The following is a 19,285-nucleotide window of genomic DNA, read 5'->3' as shown; positions in this document are numbered from 1 at the left end:
ATCTTCCTTGTGACCGAGAATGAAGGGCAGGATGTCAACATTTAGCTTTTAAATGAACATGCAAGGGAAACATCGGGCTAAGCTGAAAATAAATCACTCATAGTGTATAAAACTCACACAGGCAAGTGTTTCACCCTATTCCCAAACCATAACTGCACCATGACTTTTTTGCACACGATTTCCTATCGAATCAGAGATCACACGTACGATCATGGATCAATAGGATTTTCTCGAGGGTAGTGTTTTTGGAGAGGACGCTGGGTGTTTCGGTCTTTTCCTCTTTGTTCATGTGGGGTGGGATATCGCCAGTCGAGAACGACCTTGAATGGCAATCTGAAGGGAAGAGACACCAAAAATGGGTTTTCCTTTGCCGGCAGTCACTTACCTTGCTGAAAATTTATCTGGTCTGAAGATCTTCCGTTCTCTTTCTTTCATTGATCAAGAATTGCCTCTTTTCCCTTTTTTCTTCCTTTCGATCTTTGATTGGGAATCCTTCCTTTTCTTTCTTTTGTTCTTTTCTTTATTTTCATCTTTTTTCTTTTTCTTTCTTTCCATTTCTTCCTTTTCTTTCTTTTCACTTCTCCTTCCCCATCCCTTTCTTTGGGAAATCGGGTTTTAGCATTCTATTCGCTTTCCCTTGAGGAGATTCCACTGTCCTTTGCTTCGGGGAAGGAATGAGGATTCTTTTTTATAGGCCAAGGTTCAAAAAGTCTAAGGTTGTGTTTCAATGGGGTCTTTTATCGTGGGAACCCAATCTTGACATCTGGGGCAAAACAAATTTGGGTGTCAAGGTGTCGGTCTCGGGCCGAACTCCCATATCACTCCATAAGGCACGCGTGACAATGATGATTTGAAAACAACGTGCAAAATTAGTCATGGCTACAGCCAGGTGGGCACTCAAGCATCCCATTTATGGCATTGTGATACTACGGATGGGAATTTACACAAACAGACCCAACGTTTCCAAGTTATGTTCTTTCATCAGTTCAATGAATTCATCCATTCTTATCTCGGTTATTCCAAAAACTAAACTCTTAGCGTCAGTCCCTTGTTCCCAGAAGATACGTTTGCTCTTTACGAATGATTTATACTTCTTAACTATAACATGTCGACCTTCGCGATCTTTCTTTCTTTTTCCTTTTTGTTTCATTTTTATATATTCACAAAATTATACACCTATGGTCCTCTATGAAGAAATTTTCTTTGTATATCTACACTCTTGTACATAACAAACTCTTTCTGTATATGCATTGGAACTCTTTCTCTTCACGTCACATGGTCAAACCCTATTTACATTCAAAGATCTTTTTCGTTTTTCTCCAACGCACACTTATGGTTCATACAAAAGTTTCTTTATATATACTCGTTCACACACACAAGAATCCCTCTACACGTATTTTTTATAAAAACCCTTCTATGCACATTTTCCTTCCACATTCATATATGAGAAACATTTTTCTTTTTCTTTATATACGTATACATTTATTCACAACGCTTCTTTCTTTTTATCATGATTTTGGTTCATCATTTTTTTATTTTGGACGACGTTCCTAAAATGAAAAATTCTACGCGATTTCGGAACTTCAACAGACACTATTGACAACAACTAACGTGACGACTCAAACGATATGTATGTACAAAACAAAAGTCAATCAAAACGAAACAAACGTTAGTCCCTTAGTTAAACAAAAATAAAATGATACATAACAGGAAAAAACGGAAACATAAACATAACATAACATAAAAAAAGAAATACCGATCTAGGGATCCCACGGTCATGTGGCTCCGCATGCCACCGGACTCTTGGGTCACGGTAACAAAAAGTGGGGTGGTCGACAAAAGAAGGGCTTTTGCTCCTACGTATCCTCAATTTGTGATGAGGAACTCAGACCTATGTAGTTCTTGATAACTGTGAGACTAAAAATAGTCTCGGTGTTTTCCTCACTAAAATGCAAACATGCTTTAGTAAAGAGACAAAACTTCCAACTGATCAAAGCAACATATGCTCCTTTTTTTTATGAAAAATGATGTGTCTATCGGGGAAAGAGAGTATGCTGATGAAATTTTCTCATAACCATAAATGAGATTTTGGATGTTAGCATTTCGTTTCTAAACGACCATTTAGAGGAAACACTGGGTCCAACAAAAATAGGAGAAAATCACTCAAAGTGTATCAACCTCACACATGTAAGTGTTTTATCCTAATTCCGAACCATAGATATGTCGTGATTTGATTTTGCAAATCATTTCCTATCAAATCAAAGATTACATGCGTGATCATGGATCAATAGGACTTATTTTGTGAATGGTTTTTAGGTGGGGAATTTGGCTTTGAGTGTTTTTGCCTTTTCCTCTTCTGTTTTTGTTTAGTGCATGGCGAGAAAGTCGCTAGCGCACAGGATTTTTTCGGCAATCAAAGGGAGAGGACCACTTTAGGTCGTGGTTTCCTTTTTCTTGTTTACTTGGTGACAATTCTATACTGTTCAGATATTGTCTGGTCCAAAGACCTTTCTGGATGTTTCTTTTTCTTCCGATCCTTGATCGGGAATTTTCTTTCCTTTTTTTGCTTTCTCCCACTCTTTGATTGGGAATTTTTATTTTTTTCCTCTTTTTTTTTTTGTTTTCCGAGAGCAAGGATTGACATTCTCACCCTGGGTCAAGGTTTATGATAAGTTGGGATTTTGGCTTAAGGCTTGTAGAACGGCTGGTCATGATATATGTCAGGGTTTGGCCAGCGGTTCGGGGATAAAGGGGATGTCCTACGTTATTTCCATGATACACATGCAACAATGATGATTAGGAAATTTTATGCAAAACTGGTCATGCATGCACCCATGTGGACACTCAAGCATCAAGTTTTTATGGTCATGTGACACTAGGGCTCAGGATTCATTTTCCCTATTTTAAGTCAACCCATTGTTTCCAAAATATGTTCTTTTATCAAATCATGCATTCATCCGAGTCCATTTTGGGCGTTCGGAAAATTTTCACAGCATTCACTATTCAGGTGTATACACATTTTTTTTCAGAAACTGGTTAAGATCAGTAAAATCTTTCAAAGAAAAGTTGAAAATTATATTTTTCACAAGCATGTTGTTTTTTAGCTAGACAACTTTTATTTTTTTATTTTTTTCTTATTTTCTATTTTTTTTCTTCCTTCTTATTCTTTTCTTGATCACTCTCTTTTTGCTCTCTTTTTTTCCATGAGGTATTTTGCTATATACATGCGTGTCCAAGGTATCTTGCTACCTAAACATACATATATATGTTTTGTGAGATATTTTTGCTACATACATGCATATCCAAGGTATCTTTCTACCTAAACATACATACATATATATATATATATATATATATATATATATATATATATATATATATATATATATATATATATATATATATATATATATATATATATATATATATATTGTGAGGTATGACTACCTTCCGAGCTTGTGCTTGTTCTATTTAAATTCTTAGGATCATGAGCAACTAGCTGTGTCCTGCTATGTCTTGAGAAACAAAGGTGATCAAATAACAAGCAGAGATTTAAAAGGTACTAGGTTGCCTCCTAGTAGCGCTTCTTTAACGTCTTGAGCTGGACGCGTGATGGCTTGTCGGTCACGGACCTAGTACTTTGCTTACCTTTGGCTTTGGACTTGGTCGCCTATTGGTCGGCCATGGGTCGTAAGCAACGCTCTAACCTTTTTGTGGATGAGCTGAGGTGAACTCTAGAGGTGATGGCGGTGCGTCTGTTGCCCGCTGCCGACCATCCCCAGGCTGCTGTGGTGTTTCGCCCTGCGCCCGCCTAGGGACGTAGTACTTCTTGATGAAAGCTCGATTAGTAGGGGGCCTGATGACCTTGCTGGGGGCGACAGACACTCCGTAGAACTGACAAAGGCCCGTAATTAGAGCTTGGCAACTCCAAGACCCTGTTGGACTTCTTCGGGTCCATTGGGTGTCTTGCAGGCGCGATCCCTGCAAACAATACATGAAATCAGAAATCAGTTGAGCGATGTGCATACTTACCTATGTCATGATGACGTGACCTTGCCGGGGGAAACGGGCACCCTGTAGGACTACAGAGGCCCGTAACCAGAGTTGGAAACCCCAGGGCCCTGTTGGACTTCTCCGGGTCCACTGAGTGTCTTTGTGGGTGCGATTCCTGCAAACAATAGATGGTATCAGAAATCAATTGAACCATATGTATACTTACCTATGTCACGATGGCATGACCTCGCTGGGGGAATGGGCACCCTGTAGGACTGACAGAGGCCCGCAACCAGAGCTGGAAACCCCAGGGCCCTGTTAGACTTCTTCGGGTCCACTGGGCGTCTTGTGGGCGCGATCCCTGCAAACAATAGATGACATCAGAAATCAATTGAGCCATGTGCATACTTACCTATGCCATGACGGCACAGACCAACTGATGCAGGGGGAGATTGGCATTGTGGTCGCTGGGTAGAATGTTGCTAAATAACAACGTCATCCATATCCATGTAAGAGTGGTCATGTTGGTGCGTATGATCCGCACTCGTCTTTTTGCAGCGGCACGGGTGAAATCTTGCCCCAGTATGCATACTAGATGCGTGATAGCCTCCCTCTCTGGATGTGCTCGCATAGTTGGTCGCCCTCCAATATCAGGGGATGGCCCAGGAACTGATAAAAGGAAACTACTGGACCCTTAACCGGGAGCGCAAGTCTCGGTTAAGCATCTAAGGGCAAAGGACCTTATATTCTCCTAAGGTGTGGATATGGAGCACACTGAAAATGAGGACGCGTAGCCCTCTAAAGGCGAGGGCGTGCAGCCCTCTGCAGGCGAGGATGTGCAGTCCTCTGATGGCGAGGACATACAGTCCTCTAAAGGTGATAGGTACTAGTACCCAAGGGTCCACCTTTATGAGAAAGCAAGAGATCGACTCATCGAGAGGGCCGGTCATCCACAAAGATTAGACACGAGATGTAGGAAATCTATGTAGTTAACATGATTTTTAGGGATGCAGACACATGCAACCTTTGTTGTGAAACTTGGTAATGCTGACCTCATATGAAACAATGCAATGCAATGGAAAGTTGTACAATGTTCATGACATTCTTTCCCTAATTTGTGATTTTGATTTTGATTTAATCTTTTTGGAAAACACAGATTGACTGTCCTTTTGAAAAAGGTGATAATTCATGCAACCTTATCCTATCTTTTGCAAATCTCTCCAGTAACTCCCTCAGAGTGTATGTTCTGTTTGATTTAGTCACTTGACCATTTTGGAGTGACGGCAATGGAGCCGTTTGACATTTAATCAATCTATTGAAATTCCAGGGTTTGTCTCCCCCTCTTTTTCCTTGTTTAAAAACATCGACGGGTGAGAACTTTTGATCTGCCCCTATGTTCACTTGAGGCTCATGCATGATGCCCCTCATTTCCCTAGTGTAAGGCTTTGAGGTACCAATTGTTATCCTTCGTCATGACCTTGTAGCTGGGAACCTATTAGGTGAGAGCTTCTAATCTGCCCCTAGGTTCGCTTGAGGTTTTTGCATGGTGCCTTTCGTTGCCCCAGTGTAAGGCTTTGAGGTACAATCGTTGTCTTTCGTCATGACCTTGTAGCAAGGAACCTATTGGGTGAGAACTTCTAATCTGCCCCTAGGTTCGTTTGAGGTTTATGCATGGTGTCTTTCATTGCCCCAGTGTAGGGCTTAGAGGTACCAATTGTTGTCTTGTTTTCACAACCTCGTAGTGAGGAAGAATGAAAGAAGTAGTTGATTCTTGCAAAAAGAATTTTTCAAGGACGAGAAATAGTTGAAGGATTTTTCAGTTGATGGATTAAGTCAAATGACTCCTATGTAGAAGCAAGATGTTTGGATGTCTTGATGATGCTAAAGGATCAAGTGCTTCTAAGTTTTATTCAAGACAAGAATCCAAGAAAATCAAGATATATGATCAAGTTGATCTCTAGAATCTTTAGGAAGAAGTTTCCAAATTGAAAAAACAAAAGGTTTAACCAAAGAATTCTATCATTTCAAATTGAGATTTGCTCTCTGGTAATCGATTACCAGCAGCTGAAAATGTTTATAACAGTCACTAGAAATTTGAATTCAAAATTTATAACGTGTAATTGATTACGCATGGATGGTAATTGATTACCAACAGTTTATTGAACGTTTTAATTCAAATTTTTAAAACCTGTAATCGATTACACAAGTCTTGTAATCGATTACCAGAGGGGATTTTCAGAAAATAATTTCCAAGAGTCACATCTATCAAATGTTTTATGAATGACCATCAAAGGTCTATTTATATGTGACTTGGAAACACGAATTTAAAGAGAGTTTTCATTGCCCAAAAAGTTTTATCCTCTCAAAAGATTAAGAGATTTTCTAAACTGAAATGTCTTTATCCTCTCAAAAAGATTCCTTGGTCAACCACTTGCATATTCAATAAGGAATTTTGATTGATCTTCATTATACAATCTATCTCTTTTAAGAGAGATTTCTTCTTCTCTTCTTCTTATTTCTGAAAATGGATTAAGAGACCGTGGGCCTCTTGTTGTAGAGGATTCCTGAACACAAGGGAAGGGTTGTCCCTGTGTGGTTCAGACTTTGTAAAAAGAGTTTTACAAAGAGAATGGAAAATCTCAAGTGGGTTGTTTGAGGACTGGACGTAGGCACGGGAAGTGGCCGAACCAGTATAAATCAAGTTTGCATTCCTCTCTTCCCTTAAACTTCTTTTATTTATTGCTATTTATCTTTTGCTTTAAAGAAGTTTATTTTGAATTGTCTTTTGACTAAATCATGTTAAGGGTGCATTGTTAATCCGAAAAGAGAGAGTGAAAGTTTAATCGGGGAATAGTCTTTGTATCTTAATCCAACCCCCCCTTCTTAAGATAACTGAGGCCATTTGTCCAACATCCTATTCTTGATAACTCACTTCTCTCTAAAAAGACAAACTTTCCGGAATGATAAAATGAGGTCACATGAACGTCTTGAAAACACAGTCAATCAAATGCTTTTTTTTAACCCCTTTTTTTAATATATATATTTTGAAACTTATTTGTTTTGAACTTTACTCGTTGTTTTACAGCACCCCCACCAACGTGCAAGACGAGTAATCTCTGATTGAATGGTCTTGGAAGTCCAAACTCAGGAGCACAGGTCGCTTGAGCAAATAGACCAATGGCTTGCACCCAATTCCGGTGAAAGTTGAAAATTCGGATGAGTCATTAGAGACATCTAACAACAGCTTTCAAAATTGCCCCATGTGTGGCATCTCTTGTCAATGTCAAGATTTACACGCGATTCTCCTCAAATTTCAGCCAATGCTCAATGGAATGCCCCGGGGCTTCTCCATGACAAGCACATGTTGCGTTCGAGTCGTATTCTCGGAGAAATGGAGGTTGATGAACCTTGGTTGGGGTTATGGCTACCATTGAATTATCAAGTAGATATGGGAGCAAGTCAGCATAGGACACCAGAATTGGGGTGAATTCTACAGGCTTTCTCGCTGCAAAATTCATTTCTTGGTTGGTGTTTTTGGATTGTGCTAAAGGTGATGTTCGTCATTGGAAGTGCGGTAGACAGACTTTGTGGTTGTTTTAGGGATGGCCTTTGTGGATAACTGGGCGGTGGGTAAGGAGAAGGTTGGTTATTGGCTGAGTAATGACATTGTTGGGTTGGTGGGAAACTTGGCTGTATAGGAATGGCAGTCACAGCATGGGCTTCTCCCTCATTCTCACCCTCTTCATTTGCCCTAGTTTTTTTTGGCATTTATCAAAGCATGATGATTAGATTTGCCTCTTTTTAGACCCACTTTGATCCTTTCGTCGGTGAAGACCATATCATCAAAGCTTCAAGGTGTGTTGCCCACCATCTTTTCACAGTAGAATACTGGTAATGTGTCTACTATTATTGTCATCATTTTTTTTCTCCGTCATTGAGGTCCCACTTGAGCTGCCAGGCCTCTCCACCTTTGGGCGTATTCTTTTGAAGGATTCGTGCCCCCTTTTTGCACATGTTTTGTAGTTGCATCCTATCCGAAGCCAATATACTGACACTGCCTAATGAAGGCAACCATTAGGTCCTTCCAAGAATGGACTCAGGAAGGTTCCAAGTTAGTGTACCAAGTAACAGCTACCCCAGTAAGACTTTCTTGGAAGGAATGTATCAACAATTCCTCATCTTTTGCGTATGCCCCCATCTTCCGATAATACATCTTTAGATGGTTCTTGGGGCAAGTAGTCCCCTTGTACTTGTCAAAGTCCAGCACCTTGAACTTAGGAGGGGTGATGATATTGGGTACTAGGAACAACTCTTCTAGGTTAGCAAAGGCATAATCTTCACCTCCTTCAATGGCCTTGAGCCTTTCCTCAAGATGGTCCAACTTTCCCATTTCTGCCATAGCATGAGGGTTTTTACTTGTTTGTGGAATGCAAGAGGTGTAGATGGGGGTGATAATGAGGGCCTTCCAAAGTGTTTTCAAGGGGTATACCACCAACTGCTTGCCCTTCAGTGGCATATCCAAGCCAAGGCTCGAAGTCGGCTAAATTGTGATAGGGAATTTCATGTGTCTCCCCCACGATTTAAGAGACATGTGCATGATCAGTTTGGGGTTGCTGGCTCTCAATGGGTATAGGAGTGGAGTTATTGACATTCTTATTGGGAGTGTACACCACATTTGGTGGCGTATAGTTGACAAGCAAGCCATATGGCAGGAAGGCGTGCTCATTTTGAATTTGCACATCATAGGGGCCGCCCATACTTCCCAAATATTTGCCTACCATATCTGAGGTTGGATGATTCATTTGGTTGATGTCGGATGGGGACGTCGGGTTCACCTTAGCAACAACGCTGGTAGCGGCAATTGCAACCGCATTGGCTTCCATTATCTTTTTCACGCTCATCATGGCCTCCATCATTGTGGCCATTTTCTCTTTCATGGCCTCCATGTCGGCCTTCACCTTCTCTTGCACCTCCTCCGCTTTACCCATTACTCTAGCTCTAGCATAGGTTCGGTAAGGGCGTCGTAAAGCAGGTTTTTTTCTTTTTTATAACAATGATTAAGTTCTTTTTTTTTCAAGGAAATAATGTAATGAGCAATGCAACCAATGAAAAGTATGGATGTATGCGAATGATGCATAGTTGAAGTATTGCGAATTTTTACGCAGGACATGGGGTTGAATCAATTTAGATTTTCAACATAGTCCATGACATCTTTGTCAAGGTGAAGCTAGAAGTAACAAGGATATCAACAATCCTAAACGCGTTTGGCAGTAGATGAAGCAATGATGTAATACGATCCATCTTTTGCCCCAATTTTTGCAAGATGGTTACTTCCATGCTTTAACTTGGTTTGATGAACCTTTTTGTAAAAGCACGAGCTTGGTTCAACCCCATAACCCAGGGAATGGCAATTTTGATCGCCAATACTTCAACAACATTTCATAGGGATGAAAGACTTGAGAATACGCATGCTATGCATGGAAAATGTAATTATGAGATTGAGATGCCAGAAGAGACATCCTTTCTTAATTAACCACGCATTAGGTACCATGCTCAATCATTTTGTTTTGTTGTTTGTGTTTTTTTTTAATTTTAGAAATGGGTTTATGATCCCAACATGGTTGGCTCATGGTACCTAACACATGCAACAAAGAATGCATCATGAGTTTTCATGCTTCCCTTTTTTTGTTTTTGTTTTGTAGAGGAAAATACAAGGATCATGTATGAGCAAACATGTAGAACAAAAAGTATGTTGAACGCATATGCATGATGATGCAATGACTCATGCAAAATGGGATGCTGGAATATGATAACGGACAAATGTAGGAATGATATGTTCATTATGATGCCATGAAGAGATGCTTATGCGATGCATGATATGAATGCATTTATGGACACGAGAGCCTGGAAAATCATCTCTCCTTACTTGCACATTTGGGGGCGCAGTGCCCCATGTGTGCAGTTAAGAAGACGATATGGATCTTCCGACTTCCCACGACAAAAGACGAGACCCACATACAACGCATGTGTGACAGCATGATGCAGATGCGCACAAGCGCAACAAGGGGGATTTACACAGCATGGCAACATCCTCAAATAATCATACAACAAAGGCGTACATGACCTTTAGGTTATATGCATGACAATGTTTAAAAGGCACACAACGTGTTCGCTTCGTGCCCGTATTTTAGGGACCTATAGGATAATATCTAGGGGTCTCTAATAACTACTACCAATGATTCATAACTGACACGGCTGTTTTCTAGAGGTATCATCACTGAAGATAATAATATTGTGGCGATATGGAATACCAGCGACAACACATTATAAAGAGAAAAAGCTCTAGACGAGGTTTCACTATTATCAAGCAAGTCGGAGACCTAGCATGATGATAGATTCACCTCCACTCCTTAAATTCCCATGAACCCAGGTATAGGGCCCCCATTTTTTTTACTCAAACCCGTGGGTGCTTAGAATGCAGTGTAAAGAATGTGAAATAAACAATAGTTATTTACATTTTACACAGTTCAAAAAATGCACACACAAAGTTTCACAATTCCACAATTCCTTAAAATAGGCCTAACTCACAAAAAGTCCCCAGTGGAGTCGCCAACTATCGCAACGTGCCCTTTTGCAGGCGAGCGAGGCGAGGCTCATGGGTGCGCTTTCCAAAGGGGGAAAAGATGCGCGGAGTCGCCACCAACGTTTATTTGTGGAAAACGTCGGGAAAACCGAAGGAAACCGGTCAAAATGAAAATTCTAAGTTCGGGAGTTGTATTTACGTTTGAGGAAGGTATTAGCACCTCTCACGTTTGTCTCAAAGGACAACAGCATATTTTTTAGAATTGTGGAAATTGTATTACCTTAACTTTTATTTCTTTTTATTTTTTGAGGTCGACAAAAGCGGGGCTTTTGCTCCTACGTACCCTCCTTTGGAGAGGAAATCAAACCTACATAGTTATTTCTTAAGAGTGAATCAAGCGATTCTTTTTACTTGAATTTGTGATCATTTTTAAGGCGTTGGACCTTAAAAATAATCCTTTTTACTTGGTAAGAAACTTAAATGATAAACTTTCAAACCCTATTTTTTGTGGACGAGCTTGACTGGGCGAGTTGATTTTAGCCTTAGTTTCACTTTAGTTATTAGTCAATCCAATTAAGAATGAGAAATCCCAAAGAGAAAACGTCCGATTGATTTTTTCGCTTCATTTTACTAAAAGACATTATTATTATTATATTATTATTTTACCTCTTTTTTGATTTCCAACGTGGTTACGGCACGACCCAACGGTCGGAATTCATTTTAACCGAAATTAACGGATGATACAATTCAAATGATCGATGGAAATTTATTTTATTTTTTGATTAGGCGAAAAATGACTTAAATAAATGACTGAAGCACGTCAAAAGGGGGTATAGAAAGTGGATGAAAACGAGAATAAAAATACATGAAACAAAATGTGGACCACCACGGGTACATAGAATGAATTGAAAAGCTCGGTTTGGGGTACTTACCAGTTGAAGACTGAAGAAAACGAAGAACGAACGATGAATGTCGAAGAACGGTTGAAAATCTTCGCGTAATTACTCATGGAAACGTTACGGAAGCGCCTCGGCTTGGATTTTCTTCACGGAAACAATTTTCCTCAGCAATTTCGAGAGAATAAGAAGTGCCAAGAAGGTTGAACCCCTTCTCCCTTCATTCCTCCCCCTATTTATAGCAAAATGGGGGAGGAGCTTGCCACCCAGCTCGCCCAGGCGAGCAAGGTTGCTTCCTCCAGAAGCAACAGCCTTCTGGAGGAAGAATCTGGAAGGCCCAAGTGGGCCTGATTGCTATTTATACCTCCCTTTTTACTAAATGCACACCTTTACCTTTTTTTGGTAATTCTTTTTCCGTAACGTTACGAAACTTTACAAAATTTGTAACGATACTTATTTTCCTTCCACAAGGTTACGAATCCTTACGGATTATGTATTTACTCTTTTTTAGCTTTCGAAGAAGTTACGAAAACTCACGGATTGCGAAAAACACCTCCTTTCGATTTCCGTCACATTACGGAATTTTCACGGATCGCGTAAGCCTGCTTCCTTTTGATTTTCGGCACGTCTCAGGACTTCACATATTGTGCAACAAAGGGTGCCAAGTATCTCAAAGCGGTCAATCAAAGGTTGTATATCAAATAATAATCCCTGGACGAAATTAGGGTATGACACTCATGACACCTAAGCACACTTAGTGGAGAATCTTGGAATTGATCTTGGATTAGTGGGCTGAACCATAACTAAAATTCACTAATCATAATTAGTGAAATTTTGGCTCCAAAGTTTGGCTCCACAAATTCAATTTCAAATTCAAGTGAAATTTGAATTGAAATTCAAATTTCCCTTCAATTTTGTGTGACACATAGGCTATAAATAGAGGTCATATGTGTGCATTTTTTTATACTTTGATCATTTGAATATTAAACTTCAGATTTCAAAGCTCATTTAGAGCACAAAATTTCGTGCTCTTCTCTTCCTCTCCCTTCATTCATCTCCTTCTTCCTCCAAGCTCTTATCCATGGCCTCCTATGGTGGTGAGCTTCTTCTAGACTCATCTTCTCCTTGAAATGGCGTCTCCTCTCTCTCTTCCTTTCTTCATTCCGCTGCCATTCATCTTCCAAGAAGCAAAGGAATCCATTGATGAAGAAGATCCTAGGCCTACAAGCTCCAATGGAGCTTACCTCATGATGTAAGCGTATTTGTATGTTGCTTTCGAAAAATTTCCGTAAGTGAGTGTATGTTGCTTTCGTTAATGGCCGATTGGAAGCGTATTTGTTCTCCGGTGGCGTACGTTCGATCGTGAGGAGTACACGATGGATTTTGGTTCGTTTTCGTTGTCGTAGAAGAAGAGGTACATGAAAAGGTGTAGGGATTGGCAATCCATATGGCCCATACGGATATCCCTATGGTCATACAATTTTTTGTTTAATTGTTAAATTAGTTATTAATAATTTAGTTTATTTAAGCTTTTACTAATTGTTGTAATGCATTGCTTAAAAATTGATATAGTAATGATTAAATAAATTTATATTAGAATGATTATGTATTGATTAGATTTATATCCGTGAATTGAATTTGTAAAATATTTATTGTGTAAATGGCTATATTTGTTTGAATTGAATTTGAATCTATTGTTATTGAATTTGTTAAATGTTTTATTAAGATAGATGAAGAGCAGTGGATGTATGATAGTATGATGTCTGAAGAAGTTGAAATGAATGTCGAAAATGATGAATATGGTGGCATTAAAGTTGATTGTTCTGATGCCTTTAATACTTCTGAGGTATTTGTTCCATTTGTTGTTGTTGGTATAGTAATTAAATTTCATATATGTTTAGTCATGGAAAATTCGAATTGTGTTATAGTTGTTTGGTAGCCGTGATGAAGTTTTACAATGGGCCTAATCGTTGGCTCATGACATTGGATTTGTTGTCGTTATAATGAGGTCAGACACCAATACCGGTGTTCAAGGAAAAACCTCATTTTTGTTTATAGCTTGTGAAAGGAGTGGGTAGTACAGGCCAAAGAAACATAATTTGGTAAGAGCAAGCACTGGCAGTAGAAAATGTGGATGCCTGTTTAAGTTGCGTGCAAAGCCAGTTTCGGGAGGAGAGGGCTGGATGGTAAAGTTAATTTGTGAGATTCACAATCATGAAACGGCAAAGTCATTTGTTGGGCATCCATATGCAGGTTGACTTACAAAGGATGAGAAAAATATTGCCACTGATATGACAAAGTCGATGGTAAAGCCAAGAAATATTTTGTTGACGTTGAAGGAGCACAATGACAACAATTATACAACAATCAAACAAATTTTTAATGTGAGACATGCTTACCGTTCTTCCATAAGAGGCAGTAACACTGTGTCGCAACCTACCCTTCGGCGAGAGGGTGATGCGAGACTCACGGGCACGTCTTCCAAGGGAGGAAGGCACACGGAGTCGCCACCAACATTTATTCGAGGAAAACGTCAGAAAAATCGGAAAGGTGTGGTCTACGAACTTTAAGTGTGAAAGGTTCGGGTGTTGCTTTTACGCACGGGGAAGGTATTAGCACCCCACACGTCCGTCACAAGGGACGACAACCTTTAATCAAATGTGCAATATCATGTCTTCAATTTGTTTTATTTTCCCTTTTTTTATGTTTTTATGTTTTTTATGGGCTTTTTGTATTTTTTATCTTTTTGTGGTCGACAAGGGTTTTTCCCTCACTCCTATGTATCCTCAATTGTGATGAGGAAATCAGACCTACGTAGTTCTTTCAGAACTAAATGTTTGTTAAGTTTTTTTTTATCTTTTTTGCAAGATACATTTTAACCAAACAAAAGTCGTTTAAGGCGTTGGACCATTAAATGATCATTTGGTTTTTGAAAGGGGGAGAAATGTTAAGGCGTTGGACCATTAACGATCTCTTGGGGTGGTCGACAAAAGCGGGGCTTTTGCTCCTACGTATCCTCAATTGCGATGAGGAAATCAGACCTACATAGTTCTTGCAAAAATGGTAAAATTACATGTTGATTTTATGCTTTCGAATGGTCCATGTTAACCGATAAAAGCAAAGAGGACCGTTTAAGGCGTTGGACCTTTAAAATGGTTTTTAGTGATTTTTGCAGACAAAGCTTGATTTGTGAGTTGATTTTAGCCTTAGTTTCACTTTGGTTATTAGTCAATTCATTCAAGGAAACTTCCAACGAAAAACGTCCGATTGATTTTTTTTTATTATTTTATTCAAAGATATTTTGATTATTTTATTATTATTTTTCCTTTTTTGGTTTAACCGCGGTTATAGTGTGAACGAGTTAGATTTTATTTTAATGGTGATTAAACGAGATTACAACACAAATGATCGGTTGAAATTCATTTTATCATTTATTAGGTGAGAAACAACTTAAATAAACGGTTAAAAGCTCGTTAAAAAGGGTACGGAAAATAAATGTAATGAAAGTAAAAGTACACAAAACAAGTAGGGACCACTAAGGATGCATAGAATGAATTGAAAGATTCGATTTCGGGAACTTACCGATTGAAGACCAAAGAACGAATGAAAAACGGTGAATAATGGTGAAGAATCTCCACGAAATCGCTTACAAAAACGTCTTGAAAGCATTACGGAAGCACCTCGGCATGGATTTTTTTCACGGAGATTTCGAGAGATTTCTCAATACCAGAAGGGCTGAACCCATTTGCTCTGCCCTCCTTCCCTTATTTATAGGAGAAAAGAGGGAGGTGATTGCCGCCTAGCTCGCCCAGGCGAGCTGGTTGCTTCCACCAGAAGGCACCGCCTTCTTTTGGAAACCTCAGGAAGGCCTAAGTGGGCCTGGTTGCTATTTGCACCCCCTTTTCACTAAATACACCTCACTTTTGTGTTTTTTTATTGATTTCTTTCCGAAACATTGCGGAACTTTACGGATTACGCAACGACACCTATTTTCCTTCCAGAATGTTGTGAAACTTTACGGATTACACAACGATGCTTGTTTCGAGGGTTCCGAAGGTAGCAAACAAGGTTCAAGGACCAACCGCAAGTACTCCCGGACGAAATTAGGGTATGACAGTTGCCCCTCTTTACTTATCTTTTATTGGTGATAAAAGAGAAGTAAAGATAAGACACTAATTTCGTTCGATCGGAACATCATTCGGCCGATCAATATCCCAACCAGCGAAACCTGTCATTCAGAAAGAATAGAAAAGGCATCAGGAGCGTCAGCAAAACTTCAGTGCCTTGAAAGAAATAAAACGGGATAACCATGACGTTTCCACATGCTATCCAACTCGATCGTCCCTGCCTAGCAGAGAAGAATCTTGACCGTCGTCGGACATGAATGTCTCTGGATGACGAAAGTAAATCTTGCAAAGATTTTCAAAATAATTAGAATTGGACGACCAACTTCATCCCAATATCATTGGACTCGTTCGCCTTGGTTGACGAAAGGTGCGGATAACCATAAAGTATCTATGCATGTCATCGGACTCGCTGTCTCTGGATGACAAAGGTGAAAAAGACGATGTTAGTCTCTGCGTGTCAATGAGCTTGCCTGCCTCTGGTTGACAAAAGGTGCAGATAACCATAAGGTATCTCCGCATGTCATCAGACTCACCGTCTCTGGATTACAAAGGTGCAGATGATGACGTTATTCTTTGCGTGTCAACGGGCTTGCTTGCCTCTGGTTGACAAAAGGTGTGGATAATTATAAGGTATCTCTGCATGTCATTAGACTCGCTGTCTCTGGATGATAAAGGTGCAGATGACGACGTTAGACTCTGCGTGTCAACGGGCTCACTTGCCTCTGGTTGACAAAAGGTGCGGATAACCATAAGGTATCTCCGCATGTCATCGAACTCGCTGTCTCTGGATGACAAAGGTGCAGATGACGACGTTAGTCTCTGTGTGTCAACGGGCTCGCTTGCCTCTGGTTGACAAAAGGTGCAGATGACGACGTTAGTATCTACGTGTCAACGAGCTCACTTGCCTCTGGTTGAAAAAAGGTGCGGATAACCATAAGGTATCTCTGCATGTCATCGGACTTGCCGTCTCTGGATGACAAAGGTACAGATGACGATGTTAGTCTCTCTGTGTCAATGGGCTTGCCTGCCTCTGGTTGACAAAAAGTATGGATAACCATAAGGTATCTCTGCATGTCATCAGACTCGCCGTCTCTGGATGACAAAGGTGCAGATGATGACTTTAGTCTCTGCGTGTCAACGGGCTTGCTTGCCTCTAGTTGACAAAAGGTGCGGATAACCATAAGGTATCTCCACATGTCATTAGACTCGCCATCACTGGATGATAAAGGTGCAGATGACGATGTTAGTCTCTACGTTTCAACGGGCTCGCTTGCCTCTGGTCGACAAAAGGTGTGGATAACCATAAGGTATCTTCGTATGTCACCGGACTCGCCGTCTCTAGATGACAAAGGTGCAGATGATGACGTTAGTCTCTGCGTGTCAATGGGCTCGCTTGCCTCTAGTTGACAAAAAGTGCTGATAACTATAAGGTATCTCCGCATGTCATCGGACTCGCCATCTCTGGATGACAAAGGTGCAGATGACGACGTTAGTCTCTATGTGTCAACGGGCTCGCTTACCTCTGGTTGACAAAAGATGCAGATGGTGACGTTAGTCTCTGCGTGTCAATGGGCTCGCTTGCCTCTGGTTGACAAAAGGTGTGGATAACCATAAGGTATCTCCACATGTCATCAGACTCGCCGTCTCTGGATGACAAAGGTGTGAGACTAAAAATAGTCTCGGTGTTCTTTCACTAAAATGTGAACATGCTTTAGTAAAGAAACAAAAACCTCCAACTGATCAGAGAAAAATGTAATTTGGAGAAAAAAGATGTGTCTATTGGGGAAGAAGAGTATGCTGATGAAATTTTCTCGTAACCACAAATGAGATTTTGGATGTTAACGTCTCATTTCTAAACGACCATTTAGAGGAAACACCGGGTCCAACTAAAAATAGAAGAAAATCACTCAGAGTGTATAAAACTCACATAGGCAAGTGTTTCATCCTAATTCTGAACCATAGATATGTCATGACTTGATTTTGCAAATCATTTCCTGTCAAATCAAAGATTACATGCGTGATCATGGATCAATAGGACTTTTTCGGGAATGGTGTTTTTGGTGGGGAAATTTGGATCCGAGTGTTTTGGCCTTTTTCTTTTCTGTTTTTGTTTAGTGAGGGGCGAGAAAGTCACCAGCGCACAAGATTTTGGTTGGCAATCAAAGGAAGAGGACCACTTCAAGTCATGGTTTCCTTTCTTTTCTTGTTTGCTTGTGCAATTTTGTATTGTTCAGATATTGTTTGGTCCGAAGACCCTTCCGTATAATTTTTTCCTTTTCTTCCGATCTTTGATCGGGGATTTTCTTTTTTTTTCTTTGTTTTCTTCCGATCTTTGACCGGGAATCTTTTCTTTTTGGCTTTCTTTCGATCTTTGATCGGGAACTTCTTTTTGGTTTTCTTCCGAGGGCGAGGACAAAAATTCTCATCCCGGGTCAAGGTTCATGGTGAGTTGGGATCTTGGCTCAGAGCATGTAGAACGACTGGATATGATATATGTTAGGGTGTTGGTTTGGTCAGCAATCCAAGGGTAAAGGGATGCCCCACATTATTTCCATGACACGCGCACAACAATGATGATTCAAAACTTTTATGCAAAACTGGTCACGCATGCATCAAGTTTTTGTGGTCACGCGACACTAGGGCTCAAGATTCATGATTTTTCCTATTTAAGTCAACCCAGTGTTTCCAAAATATGCCTCTTTATCAATTCGTAAAAGTATTTTCAGAAACAGGTTATTCCAAGATCATGATGAAGAACAAGTCAATTTGTGTCTCATGACAAAATATGATGAGAATAACAAAGAAGATTCTGTAAGGAAGAAGTGGTACATCGACAGTGGATGTTCCAAGCATATGACAGGAGATGTATCCAAATTCACAACCATTTCCCTCAAGATCCAACAGAATTATGGTGTTGGATCTTAAATTCCTCTCATATTCCCCCCATCATTTTATTATTCAATTTGGTGCCGTTGTCTGTGATAATCTTCCGCAGCAAACCATACCGGCAGATTATCTCCCTCTTGATGAACCTGACCACCACACTCCTTGTGACGCTAGCATATGAGGCAGCTTTCACCCATTTGGTGAAGTAATCAATCGCCACCAAGATGAAACGATGTGCGTTCGCAGCTTTGGGCTCTATGGCCCCGATCACATCTATTCCCCACATGGAAAAAGGGCCACGGTGCGACTAATACATTCAATAGCAGGGGCGGAGCATTGACATTGTCCGCAAACATCTGGCATTTGTGACACTTCCTTACATGGAGGCAATAGTCACTTTCCATGGTGAGCCAATAATAGCTCGCCCTCAAGATCTTCCTAGCCATGGCATGCCCGTTAGCCTGCATACCGAAAGAGCCCTCATGGACCTCCCCCAGTATGCGCTCAGCTTCCTTAGCGTTCACGCATCAAAGGAAAACCATGTCATGGTTTCACTTGTATAGTACGCTTCCGCTTAAGAAGAAACCGGCTGCCAATATCCTTAATGTCCTCTTGTCATTGTCGGAAGCCTCCAGTGGGTACTCTTTGCTTTCAATGTATCGCTTAACGTCGAAATACCAAGGCTTACTGTCCCGCTCCTTTTCCACCAAACAGCAATGTGCAGGCCTGCCGCGACACCTGAACTCAATGTATGGCAGGTCTCCGTGCGGTGTCAGCTGGAACATGGACGCTAAAGTCGC

This window comes from Glycine soja, chromosome 5 (genome assembly GCF_004193775.1).
Source record: "Glycine soja cultivar W05 chromosome 5, ASM419377v2, whole genome shotgun sequence".
NCBI lineage: Eukaryota > Viridiplantae > Streptophyta > Magnoliopsida > Fabales > Fabaceae > Glycine > Glycine soja.
The sequence above is the reverse complement of the archived record's forward strand: the minus strand, read 5'-3'. Positions refer to the sequence as shown.